The 12,706-nt window shown below is 41.4% G+C and overlaps 1 protein-coding gene across 1 annotated transcript in view; it reads right to left on the reverse strand.

Moving 5' to 3' along the window:
- Positions 1 to 462: 462 nt before the first annotated feature.
- The window catches only part of MTERF1 (mitochondrial transcription termination factor 1), a 430,610-nt gene continuing 418,366 nt past the window's right edge, over positions 463 to 12,706 (reverse strand). Inside the window, exon 8 of the transcript XR_016394211.1 lies at positions 463 to 2,927. The gene's annotated coding sequence lies outside the window, so the exon portion shown is untranslated. The remainder of the gene's footprint in view (positions 2,928 to 12,706) is intronic.

Genomic DNA, 12,706 nt, shown 5'->3' on the forward strand with positions numbered 1-12,706 from the left:
CCTTACCACCAATAATAACTCCTTTAATACTTTGAAAAATATCTTTCTAGATATTTTTTCTATGCGTGTGTACACACAAATACACACAAGCACAAACAAACATACATATGTTCTTTCAAAAACCTCCTTTTTTCATTTAGGAACATATCATATTCAAATTCCCATGCCCATAACTATGTTCTACAGCATTCTCTCAAACGGTTTCTTAGTATCAATCATACGGTTTCTTTTTTCATTATTAAAAAGTACTTGTGGATACATCTTTGTATACTTTTATAACATCTTTAAGATATATTTCTAGAATTGCCGATTTGAAGATTATGAATCTTGAAATTTGGATATATGTTCTCATATTGTCTTCTAGAAAGTCATATTAGTGATAAATCCCATGGATGCATCCACAGTGGATTTCTTTTTTTTTTTTTTTTTTTTTTTTTTTTTTGCGGTACGTGGGCCTCTCACTCTTGTGGCCTTTCCCGTTGCGGGGCACAGGTTCCAGACACGCAGGCTCAGCGGCCATGGCTCACGGGCCCAGCCACTCCGTGGCATGTGGGATCTTCCCGGACTGGGGCACGAACCCGTGTCCCCTGCATTGGCAGGCGGACTGTCAACCACTGCGCCACCAGGGAAGCCCACAGTGGATTTCTTTAAAGGATGTTTATATATTTATTTCCTGCCTTTTCGTGATACAGAAAAAATATCTAATGACAATGTAAGACTCTTCTAGAAGGAAAAGTCAAGCTACAGTCAGATGATTATTTTGTCAAATCAGTTGTCCTTTTTACGGTTCCTGGGTTTTAGTTATTACTTGCTGCTAAAAAGTAAAATTGCGAAGTTATTTCTTTAAGTTCCTTTGTGATTTTCAGTAATAATTTTGCAATTTCAAGCTAATGATGTTGTGTGGGCATGATGAATTTGGGGTAGTGTGTGGGCAGGCATATGTGTTGGATTTGCTTTGGAGTTTCAATTACCGAACAGCAAGATGATTCCTATGGCCAGTGTATTTATCGTGAATGCAAGACGAAGGCACAGGACGGCTCATCCCCATTCAGTGTGAAAATGGTACCCAACCCCTTGACCAGCAGCCTGCAGCACATCTATTCAGGTCTGTGTGTATATGAAGGCGTATCCCAGGAAGACACATGCAGATACAAAGGTTCTTAGATCACTGTTAAAGAAACACTTCCACAGTCAGATGAAAAAACAGAAAACAGGTGAACTGAGAGTGTCGTGTGTGGATGGGGGGAGGAGTGGGAAAGGAGTTATGGTGACTGAAAAGTATGAGAAACCTTGGAGTAAGATGGGGGAAATTAGGGAAAGTAGCTGCTTTTCACAGAGAAAGCTACCATAGGCTTTTTGGGCATCAGCAAAATAATCAGATTAAGGACAAAAAAATGTAGTTCCAGTGAAAAACTGAAACTCAGACACAAAATAAACAGTTGTATAAATCCAGCCAGTTTGGTTTTTACTGATTTAAATATGTGTATGTGTGTATGGCTGTGAGTTTGTATAGAGTTCATTGCTCAGTAGCAGGAAGACATACATCACATCTCCTGATATATTGTATCATGAAGCTCAGTTCTTTAAACATGAAGTCATAGCCAACCCCTCTGGGTGCAAGCATAAGGCATGAGAACTAGCCCAGCACCGCTGCCGTTAGCATCTGGTATCTAGACCCTTCATTAATATTTATGGAGCCATAGACTAAGCATAGAGCCCTGCATAACTCAGGGAACCAACACTGTACTCTGAAAATAGTTTGATCTTGGCTTTTAATGTAAAGGTAAAAATTTTTAATGTTTACAAACCCAAAAAAATGTGCCTCAAGATAAGCTACATGACTTTAAAAAAATACATTTTTCCTGAATTGAGAACCCGTGTCCTGTTCTAAAATAGAACCCGCAGACAATTTTGTCTCCTCTCCCTATCTAAACGATCTTTTTTGAACTGCATCTTAGAGGGATAATTTTCCTTGTCTCTCATTCTGTCTTGTTTTCTTATGAAGAAGGGAGGGTGGGGTCTAAACAAAAATCCTACAATGAGCTAAGCAGCTAATATGCACCAGGCACTGTGCTAATTACTTTCTCTATGTCAAATCATTCACTGCCACAGCCTTATAAGGTAGGTTGCATCATTCAGCTCCATTGACTAAGTTGACTGAGGTTGTACTAATATCAATACTTGGTGGAGAAGGACTCAATCTCAGGTTAGCATGACACCAAAGCTACATGCTTTTTCCCTGAGCTGCATGTGGAAGTAGAATTTGTGGGATTCCTCATAACTCCTTGACATCATAGAAATCACCATTCGAGAGAAAATATGGCCCAGAGTCTTTGTAACAATACACATGTAATTCATACACTGTTGTAAAATGTATTTCTTACTCACCTTCTAGTGTCCATTCTGTGCTCTGTATCATACCGTGTGCAAGAAAAGTAAGATGCCTTGGTTTTCACTGTAGGAGAGCTTCTAGAGCTTCTAAAATTGCATCAATCAGCTACCCCCAGTACAACACTAGATGAGGCAAGACACATTCATAGCCGAACCAGCTGAGATGACTCAAAAGAGAGGAGTCTGTGTAAATATCAGCTGCGCTCGTGACATGTTTTGTCATGAACAATGACTTAACACTTACACATTTACTCCAACGTTTACTGAGCACCTGCTGTGAGCTCAGCAGCATGACGAGAAAATAAACAACTCATGGTGGAGAGAAATAGAAGGATAATCCAAAGTAGCTGATCTTACCAAAAGTAGGAGCCAAGTACTCGAGGTGCTTTTAGAGGAGATGGCTTTGGTCTAGATCTTACTGGCTGGGAGCATTTCACATGATGGAGAGGAGTCCACAGCAAGTAGCTAACAACTTGTCAGAAGAAGAGCAGGAATTCCAGCACAATGTGAATATAAGGATGTTGAGAGAGTCAGGGCTGGAAAATAAAGAACAAGGGGTAAGGTTCTGGAGGAGCTTGGAGGCTGTGCTTGGGATTTTGGATTTTCCTAAAAGTTGCTGAAACCCTATGAAAATGTTTCAGTCAAGAAGAGACGTGGTTTGTTTTTTCCAGAGCTCATCTGACTTCCACGTGAAGGACTCGCTGGATGTGGAAGATACTGAGGTGGCCTCTTCCCAGGTGTAAGGGAGTATCATCTCATTGAACTTGCAAATTCAGATTGCTCTACTCCCCATTCACCCAGAAAAGACCACAAGGTCTAGACTGTCCCTAGTTACCCATGACTTTTGTTAGCAGCTGTCTGGATTATCCTTTCCCAAAGCTAACTTACGCTCTGTGGTTCTTTTCTGAGGTAAGACTCTCAATCTAAACATTAAATGGAACGGGCCCATCTGCAGATCTTCTAAACTGGTTGGAACAGAAAGGGATTAAGAAGTGGTGGGGAAAGGGAAAAACAGCCCTGCTTGAGAGGGTCGTCTGCCTCCAATGATTTAAACCCTTTCAGGATCAAGGAAGGAAAATATTAAGGACCAGGCATGCTTTCAAAAACACAGAACCTATAAAATCATGGAATTCTGGAGCTGAAAGAAGCCTCAGAGAGCTGATCTCTGGTTTTCAGTAGGATTCTAGAAAGAGTATAGAACTTGAAATAGAGAGCCTGGTGTACTTAGGACAGTTTATATGACTTTAGGGAAGTGACTAACAACCTCTCAGAGCCCCAATTTTATCTATTAATTAAAGATGATAACACCTACCTCTCAAAGTGTTATGAGAATGAATTAAATAATCTATGTGAAAAGATAAAATCATGTACAACACAGCTGCTATTTCAGATGAAGAAACTGAGCCACAGAGAAGCTGAGTGGACATATAGAAAGGTGGTTGTTTCAGCGAATGAATAGATTTCTTCACAACCCTGACCTATGAAACCAGCGTGGCTGTTCTAAGTCTGTAAGCATTACCAAGCTGACACGATGCTTTTAATGAAAATGGCAAAATCTTCTCTCAGGTCCTGTGTTCTCACATTCCCTAAATTTTTAACATTTATTGCTTTCAGGTAGCTGATACCATTGAACCCTGCCTGTCAGTCTCAGTTTTAGCAGTGAAGGCTTAGGGTGGATTTTACCTAGCATTTCGCAAGCTATCTCGGGGGTGCCTTAGCGTCTCTGTGTCTCTTGAAAGCCCTTTGTGGTTGTGTCTGGAATGAGTCCCAGTGCTTACTTCATACAGGTGTGCTAGCACTCCAGCCTCCCTGATTTACCATTTCCTTTTCACTCTGTCACCAGTTAAAGATGGCTGCCTACTTGTTGGCTCATTATGAGCAATTGGGCAACAAGATAGGATGATTCTCTTTACTGTTTTGTCCCTCACGCATCAACCTGGTCTACTCTTCTTACTCCTCTGCAGACCTACCCTTTCTCTTCCTCAAGCCATGACCTATTTGACATGAGACATGTTCTTCAGTAAGTCCAATGGCTTGATTGCATCAAAGTGGGAGACACCCAAGACTCCAATGAAAAGGATTATTTGCAGGAATGGGAAAGTGATCATTTACTCAGAATGACTTTTTAATAAAGACTCAGTGAAAGCAATTACTTTTTTCTTGGTGATTTTATTTTCTGCCTGGACAAGATTCATGTTTTGACTGTGTTTGCAAAGCTTCTACTGCTGGCCTTGGCTGATGGACTTAGTCACTGACGGCTGCACCTTCCACACTGCAGTCCTGGTTTTGATTATCCAAGAGTGGGGATAATTATCCCCCAAATCTCCAATTGTCCAATACAGGCTCCCTTCTACCCTACTCTGCTACCTTTCCTGTCATGATGACAATAACAAAAACAGTAATAATAATAGCTAATAGTTACATTAGTGTTTGCTATATGCAAGGAGTTTTCCTAAGCATCATACCAATATGAATTTGTTTAATGCCTACATACAACCAACTGTATAATCTCAAGGAATCTGGGAACAGGAACTGCTGGTCAAGAGTGGTGATAGGGGCCACTGTCAGACTTTTAGGTAGGGATTTTTAGTACCAAACAATGGTTCTCAACATGGGGAGAGTTTGACAATATCTGGTAATATTTTTGATTATCTCAAGCAGGGGGTGATACTGGGGTTGATGTTATGATTAATAAACTAATACGTGTAAAATGCTTAACTCAGTGTCTGGCATATAGTAAATGCTCCCTAGGTTAGCTGCTATTTTTATTATAATATACAGAGCCTTCTGGCCTTAACTGGGCTGCTCTTTGTCTTGAGAGAACACCTTCAGTTCATGCCATCCAAGGGAGTAGTTTTCTCCATCTTAATCCTAAAAAGATGTCCTGTCTTAGCCTATTAAGAAGTTCAGGAAAAATTATCTTTGCTTTGTTTCAATGATATATCTCTTTCTCATCTTTTTTTTTCTGCCTCTTGTTTTACAAAAGAAAGCCAAGTTTCTCTGTTCTGCACTTGTATTTTGTGGCTTCGCTGGCTCCATACCTGCCTTCTGAGACCTAGGCTGTCCACCTGCTCCCCCTGCATTCTCAGGCCATGTGTTATGCTTAGTGAGAAGGGAGCCTCACTAAGATGGATGTGAGACACTCAACATCCCTCTTCAGGATGGGTGTTCTCACACATTCTCGTCAGGCAAAATTATGGGCTAATATTGCTGGAATTACCTAGGCACTGAGGCTGAGAGAGGTTCACTATCTTACCTGAGTTATCCAACTAGTGAGTCAGTGAATGAGTGAGTGAGTTAGGAATACATATAGCCTCTGACATCCCACTTCCATGTTTTTTGCATTCCCCACTAGGGGAGTGCCAGTGAACGATGCCTACATTTCAGGTCTACAGAGTCTCATGATATTATTAACTTTTTTTGTGTGTGTGGTGGAAGACCTAATTTGAATATAAGTTGAGACATGATTACGACTCAGACTGGCTGAGCATTTCTGAGCTGGTGGAGCAGGCCTGCCAAAGATTCTACCAGAAGAGGGAAAGCTTCTCCTGAAAGGAAAAGGAAGCTAGAAAAGTGTGGCTTGGTACTAAAACTTCAGGGTTATAGGGAAGGGAGTAGTCCTGAGAGCAGAATGGTGTCTGTCACTTAGTGTCCATGAAGACGAGTCCTCTCTGAGCCCAAGGAGTTTATATGTGAATTGTGTGGTAAGCAGGGAGCAGTGAGGAAATTTGGAATATTTGTTTCAGGAAAATTTTGCAAAACTTTGTGCCCAAGGAGCACAGCTATGTGTCTACCTAACAGAATGTGAAACAAAATGAAACACTAAATGGTTTGGCATGTGGAGGGTTCTGGTGCCTCAGCTGAGGGGGAAATATCTGTTCTTGGAGGTTATGGCAGTACCATCAGATGTGTGGCGAAAGACGGCAGAGAAGTGGGAGCATTCACTGGAGTGGATGTGAGACCCTCACTAGAGACTTACGAGACATTCCTTGGAAATATTTCCACAGGCAAGAGCCTGCGAGTTCTAATTTATAATGTGACTACATTGGTGTATATAGGCCTGAGGAAATGAATGGTCTTTGAAATTTCACAAAGGTTTTGGTACCTCAAAACGCTAACAAATATGGTGGTTTGTTATACTTTTCTTTAAATCCTTCAAATTGGCATTTGCCTGTGGCATGCATTGTAGACTATTACTTTCACAAGCCTGCAACCCATTGCTAGAAATAATATACTTATGGAACAGCCTGAAACCCTGGAAGAATGGTTCCAACATGTCATTTATGAATTACCTCAGTATCAGATGAGGCATTCACAGCAATCAAAACACATTAATTTCAAACAACGTTCTGTGTTTTAGACCACTATACTGTAATATATATATATATATATACTAAATCCATATTGAAGTAGTTTTAATATAAATGAGGTCCACAGAAATGTCAGGCAAAATACAACTGCCAAGATTATAAGATAATTGGTAAATGTTTAAATGGAAGCCCAAGGCTGGGTTTTAAAAGGAGGGGAAGGAACGTCAAACTGTGTAAGCAAAGATACACTTTGGAATTCCATCCACTTGGAATTCATTTATTCAGTATGTTGACTACCTACGGCTGCCTGGCAGAGACTAGGCAGTGGAGGTGAGCTGGTGTTGTGAAGCTACTAGGAAAAGATTGGTGAAGAGAGTTAGTGCCTTAGTTATCTATTAATGCTTAACAAACCATCTCAAACTTAGGAGCTTAAAACAATAATTTTATTAGCTCTCTCTTTTTTTTTTTTTTTTTGGTCATGAGGCATTTGGGATCTTAGTTCCCTGACCAGGGATTGAACCCATGCCCCCTGCATTGGAGGCATGGAGTCTTAACCACTGGTAGGCCAGGGAAGTCCCATTTGTTATCTCTTATAATAGCCCCAGTGGGTTAACTGGATTCTTCTCTCAGAGTCTTTCACGTGGTAAGAGAAGGTGGTATGAGCTGGATCATTCAAGATGACTCTACTCATCTCAAGCACTGGCAGGGTTGGCTGGAAGGCTGAGACATCTTTCTATCTCAATATGGTCTCTCTATGCAGCTAACTTGGGTTTCTTTAAATGAGCTTCTTAAATCTAAATCTCAAGAGTGGACAAGCAAAAGCTGCCAGTTCTTTTGAAGGTTTAGACCCAGACTAGCATTGCGTCACTGATGTCATATTCTACTGAAGTGGATCACAGGGCCAGCCTAGATTCAAAAGTCAGGGACTACACAAAACTATGAATTCTGGGAGGTGTGGCTCATTGGGGGCTATCTTTGGAGACTGGCTACCATAAATACCCAAGGTAACATCAGGGACAAAAATAAGGAAAGTGAGCTCCGATGAAAAAAGCTAATTTACAGATTAAAGCATGTTAACTAGCATATAAGCATCAGTTACCCCCAAAGCACAGAAAGTTATACTCATGCTTGAACAGGGATCTTCTTAAATCCTAAAAGACATATTACATGACAAAGAACTGGATGAGAGTGACCTTGGGTTTCTAATTATGTTATTATACAGAAAGAGAAACAGGATCTTAATCACTTAGAAGTTAAGTGGTAGAAGTCAGAGAGAGGGACACTTTAACGCAAAGAAAAGCTTGCAGGGCAAGGCTGCGGAATTCTTACTGAATGCCCTTTGTTTTCTTGGGGTAGTTAGGAAAGTGAGTGTTTACTCAGGGATGAGAAGAGCAGAGTTAAGTTTGGCATATGCTGTGGAAAATGGGAAATGGTTCCAAATCAAGGACACGGTATGCTGAGAAGCACTGGGCCCAACTGATGTTGACCCGTAACTGTGTAGTGCGGCCCAGTGGAGAACTGTGGTTTTCTTCTGCAGCACATTTGAAATCAGGGACAGAGAAATCAGTAGTTAGGTCTTCATGAAAGAACAGATTGTGAGTGTTGGAGGTATGTTCCTCTTTCCTTTCTTCGGGGAAGACTACAGGGAGACAGCTTAAGGATCTCGTAGACATCATCTTCTATGACCCTCCATCTCTCTGCTGCTTCCACGGGAAGCATTCTTGCCTGGCATAGCTTCCTCCCCACAGGTGACTCTTCCCAATAAACTCTACATGCAAAATAAGGCCTCTAGGACTCATTCCAGTTGAGTTCAAGATGGAAAGGATACTTCATAAGAAATTTATTTCTGCAATTTTTCCAATCAATAATCTGTAAAGTTTAAAAAATCATTTTTTCTATGTAAGTAATGCATATTCATTATAAAAAATTAAAAATATAGATGAGCAAAAAGAAAACCTAAAATTACCTTCTTCCCAGAAATAACTGTGTCAATAATTTGATAGAGATTCCAGCTTTTGTCTTATGTATATACAAAGTTGTCTTAAGTAAGTGGTAGGCAGTCATTATACTCAGAACCAGCTACATAATTTTGGAGGCCCAGTGTAAAATTAAAATGTGGGTCCCCTGGTTCAAATATTAAGAACTTCAAGATGTTGACAGAAGAGCATTAAATCAATTGTGGGTCGCTTCTAAGTGTTGGGCCTTGTGCAACTGTACAGGTTGCACGCCCATGAAGTCAGCCCTGCTTATCCCTTAATCTCAAGCATAAACAAATTACTGGCTGCAGGACTTTCTCCTCCTTTCCCTTCTCCTAGCTTCCGGGGCAGCTCTGGGGCTGCCAGAGTGTTTGCAACTATGGATGTGGTTAAAGCCAATCCAAGGGACCCTCCTCAGGTTTCATCCTCAGCAACATGTAAAAACGAGTAGTTTGTTTTATGATATTTTCCATTTTCTCTTTTCAGTACATGCGGCCCTCATTTCCAAGGGAGCCAGGCCCTCCTACAACCCCCTGAGGGTTCAGGTCCCCAAAGGCAGCTGGCCCAACAGACAGGGCATTCATCCACGGAGGATTTTGGCCCTTGAAACTTAATGGTATTGGCCCTGCTGGGTTTCAGGCTTGTCTGGGACCTGTGACCTTTTGGAATAGGAATGCTTATCATATGCCTGTCTCTTTATTGTACTGTGGAAGTAGATAACTTGCTTTCTAGGTTTCACAGGTCCACAGATGGAGAGAAATTTTGCTTGAGTATGGACCATGCCCAGAGTCTCACCCTACCTGATTTAAGGTGATTTAGGAGATGAGATTTGGGATTTTTGGAGTCAAATTATATTTAGACAAGATTTTGGACTTAGAGTTGATGCTGGAATAAGTTGAGACTTTTAAGGATGTGGGAGGAGGTGAATGCATTTTTTTTTCACATCTTTACTGGAGTATAATTGCTTTACAATGTTCTGTTAGTTTCTGCTGTATAACAAAGTGAATCAGCTATATGCATATGTGTATCCCCATATCCCCTCCCTCTTGCGTCTCCCTCCCACCCTCCCTATCCCACCCTTCTAGGTGGTCACATAGCACAGAGCTGATCTCCCGGTGCAATGCAGCTGCATTTTACATTTGGCAGTGTATATATGTCAGTGTTACTCTCTCACTTCGTCCCACCTTCCCCTTCCCCTTCCCCGTGTCCTCAAGTCCATTCTCTATGTCTGCGTCTTTATTCCTGCCCTACCCCTAGGTTCAACAGACCATTTTTTTTTTAGATTCCATATATACGTGTTAGCATACGGTATTTGTTTTTCTCTTTCTGACTTACTTCACTCTGTATGACAGACTCTAGGTCCATCCACCTCACTACAAATAACTCAATTTCATTCCTTTTTAGGCTGAGTAATATTCCATTGTATATATGTGCCACATCTTCTTTATCCATTTATCTGTCGAAGGACGTGTAGGTTGCTTCCGTGTCCTGGCTATTGTAAATAGTGCTGCAATGAACATTGTGGTACATGACTCTTCTTGAATTATGGTTTTCTCAGGGTATATGCCCAGTAGTGGGATTGTTGGGTCATATGGTTGTTCTATTTTTAGTTTTTTATGGAATCTCCATACTGTTCTCCATAGTGGTTGTATCAATTTACATGAGGTGAATGCATTTTGCCCATGGAACAGATGTGAGTTTTGGAGAGGCCAGATGATATACTGTACTGAGCTGAATTGTGTATCCCCAAAAGATACACTCAAGTCTTAAATCTTGGTACCTTTGAATGTGACCATATTTGGAAATAGGGTCATTGCAGATGTAATCAAGTTAAGATGAGGTCATACTGGCTTAGGGTGGACCCTAATCCAATGACTGGTATCCTTACAACAAGAGGGAGATTTGGACATAGAGACACATGGAAGAAGTCCATGGGATGATGGAGGCAGATATTGGAGTGATGCAGCTATGAGCCAAGGAACACCAAGATTGCTGGCATCCTCAGGAAGCTAGAAGAGAGGTATGGAACAATTCTCCCTTAGACCTTTTAGAAGGAACCAACCCTTGCCAACACTTTGATTCCAGAATCCTAGCCTTTACAACAGTGAGAAAATAAATAGAGAAGATTTTAAGCAGATAGAGACATAGTCCCACTTATGATCATTTGAAAATGATTACTATAGCTAAGCATGAAAAAGGAATTTTAGGGGAGCAAGAGTGTTGCTAGGGAGACAAGTCATCCCCCTGTGACTTCCTTACTGCTCCACAAAAGGAGGTGCTAGTGGCTTAGACAAGGGTGGTAGTGACGGAAATGGTGACAAGTGGTTGGACTCAAATATATTTTGAAGATAAAGCTGATAGGACTTGCTGGTAGATTGAAGTAGGGAGTGAAGAAAGAGAGGGATCAAGAACGGCTCCAAGATTTCATATGGAGCCCTGGGTAGATGTTGGTTATTATTTGCTGAGTAGTGAGACTCAGAGAAGAGCAGGTTGGGGATGCCCAGAAGTTCCTAAGATTGAGCTACTTGTCAAAGTTCCCATGGAAATGTTACACGGTAGCGTCCTTTCCTCAGCTAGTCCAGAGGGCAGCCAAGTGTCCAAAACTCTCACCAGCCTCCCAATGGGAGTCACCATGTGAAAAACTGCCTGAAGACAAACACTGTGGAAAGACAGGGAATAATCTGATGACATTCCTTGAACCCCTAGACTCCATGCCTAAAGTCCATCCACCTCTTTAAGTTTTCATTACCCCTAGTCAACAACTTCTCCCTTTTTTATGGCTTAAATGTTTTTAATTTGGGCTTCTGTTATTTCCCCCCCAAAAGAGGCCTTAGTACAATAAGAAATAAGTCAGCAAATAGTATAATAGAACTGATGACATAGAAAAGTACTCCATACACTGATAAAGTTTCTTAAAACAAAGCTTATAATTTATTTCCACCTGTTTTCAAGGGCAGGGTGGGGGGTAAAATTTGAGGTCATATAGGATTTCCTAAGCAAAATCTTTTTAAAACTCAGTTATTTCCTTCTTTAAAAAATGAGCCCCAAGCAAGCTGTTCTTTTGCTCTGCCTCGTCACCCAGACTCTCTCCCGGTGACACGGCCTCGCTCCCGCTGTCGCAGGGAAGCAGTGTTCCCTGGGCAGCTGCCTCTCTTTAAAGCCGACTCTCTCATCAGTTGCAGACCACTGAGGCTTCAGAGTTAGAGCTCATCTGCCAACAGCTGGCTGGCGCTTCACACCCCAGGTCCTGCAAGCTGCGTCCTTGAGGCTTACAGCATTTCTCTGCACAGGAAGAGCGGGTGGCACTTGTTTCTGAGGCGCTGCTGGAGAGGAAGTGCGGGGCCAGGTTGGGAGTATTGTTAGCTTTGCCTTATTAATAAAATAGGGTTAATGATTTATTCATAGCTAGGACAATGCAGCTCTGCTCTGGAGGACAGCACAGAACTGTTGCATTACAGAAGGACAGCTGCTGGGGAAGAGGGGCAAGCCTTTGAGAACTGGTCTCAGGCTGTTTCTACGAGGCAGAGAGCAGGTTTATCGGACCAAGTCAGGGCTTGGAGGCAATTATTTGCATACTGCAACTGCTGCAGAATAAATGCTGGTGATAGAGGTCCCTGGAAAGATGCCCCCTTACTTTTCCACTTCTCTTCTAATGAGTGTTTGGTCACCTTCTTGCTTTATCCTCTCCTCCTCGGTACCTGGAAGATGCCTGAGTTTGTAATTCAGGATGTATTATCTGGAGAATATCAGTATAATACACATCTGAACGTGATCTCCATCAAAGGGACCTCATCCCAGGAAGCAGAAGAGAGAAATGATATTTGGGCTTTTCTGGTGCTAGCCTAAGCATACACTATTTTTAAAGATTAAATCCTTTAAAATCACATCTCTTCTTTCCCAAATGGACTGCAGAAAATGTTTTTATAAATAATTAGAAAAGAGTTTTAATATACTGCAGAATCCTGAAAAATAACTGGCAGATATAATTTTTTTAATGCCAATTACTGTCATTTGTTAAGGACAGGGTAG

Source organism: Delphinapterus leucas, chromosome 9, assembly GCF_059928025.1.
Source record: "Delphinapterus leucas isolate spDelLeu-1000000601 "Yukka" chromosome 9, BTC_Dleu_Yukka2, whole genome shotgun sequence".
In the NCBI taxonomy this organism is placed as follows: domain Eukaryota; kingdom Metazoa; phylum Chordata; class Mammalia; order Artiodactyla; family Monodontidae; genus Delphinapterus; species Delphinapterus leucas.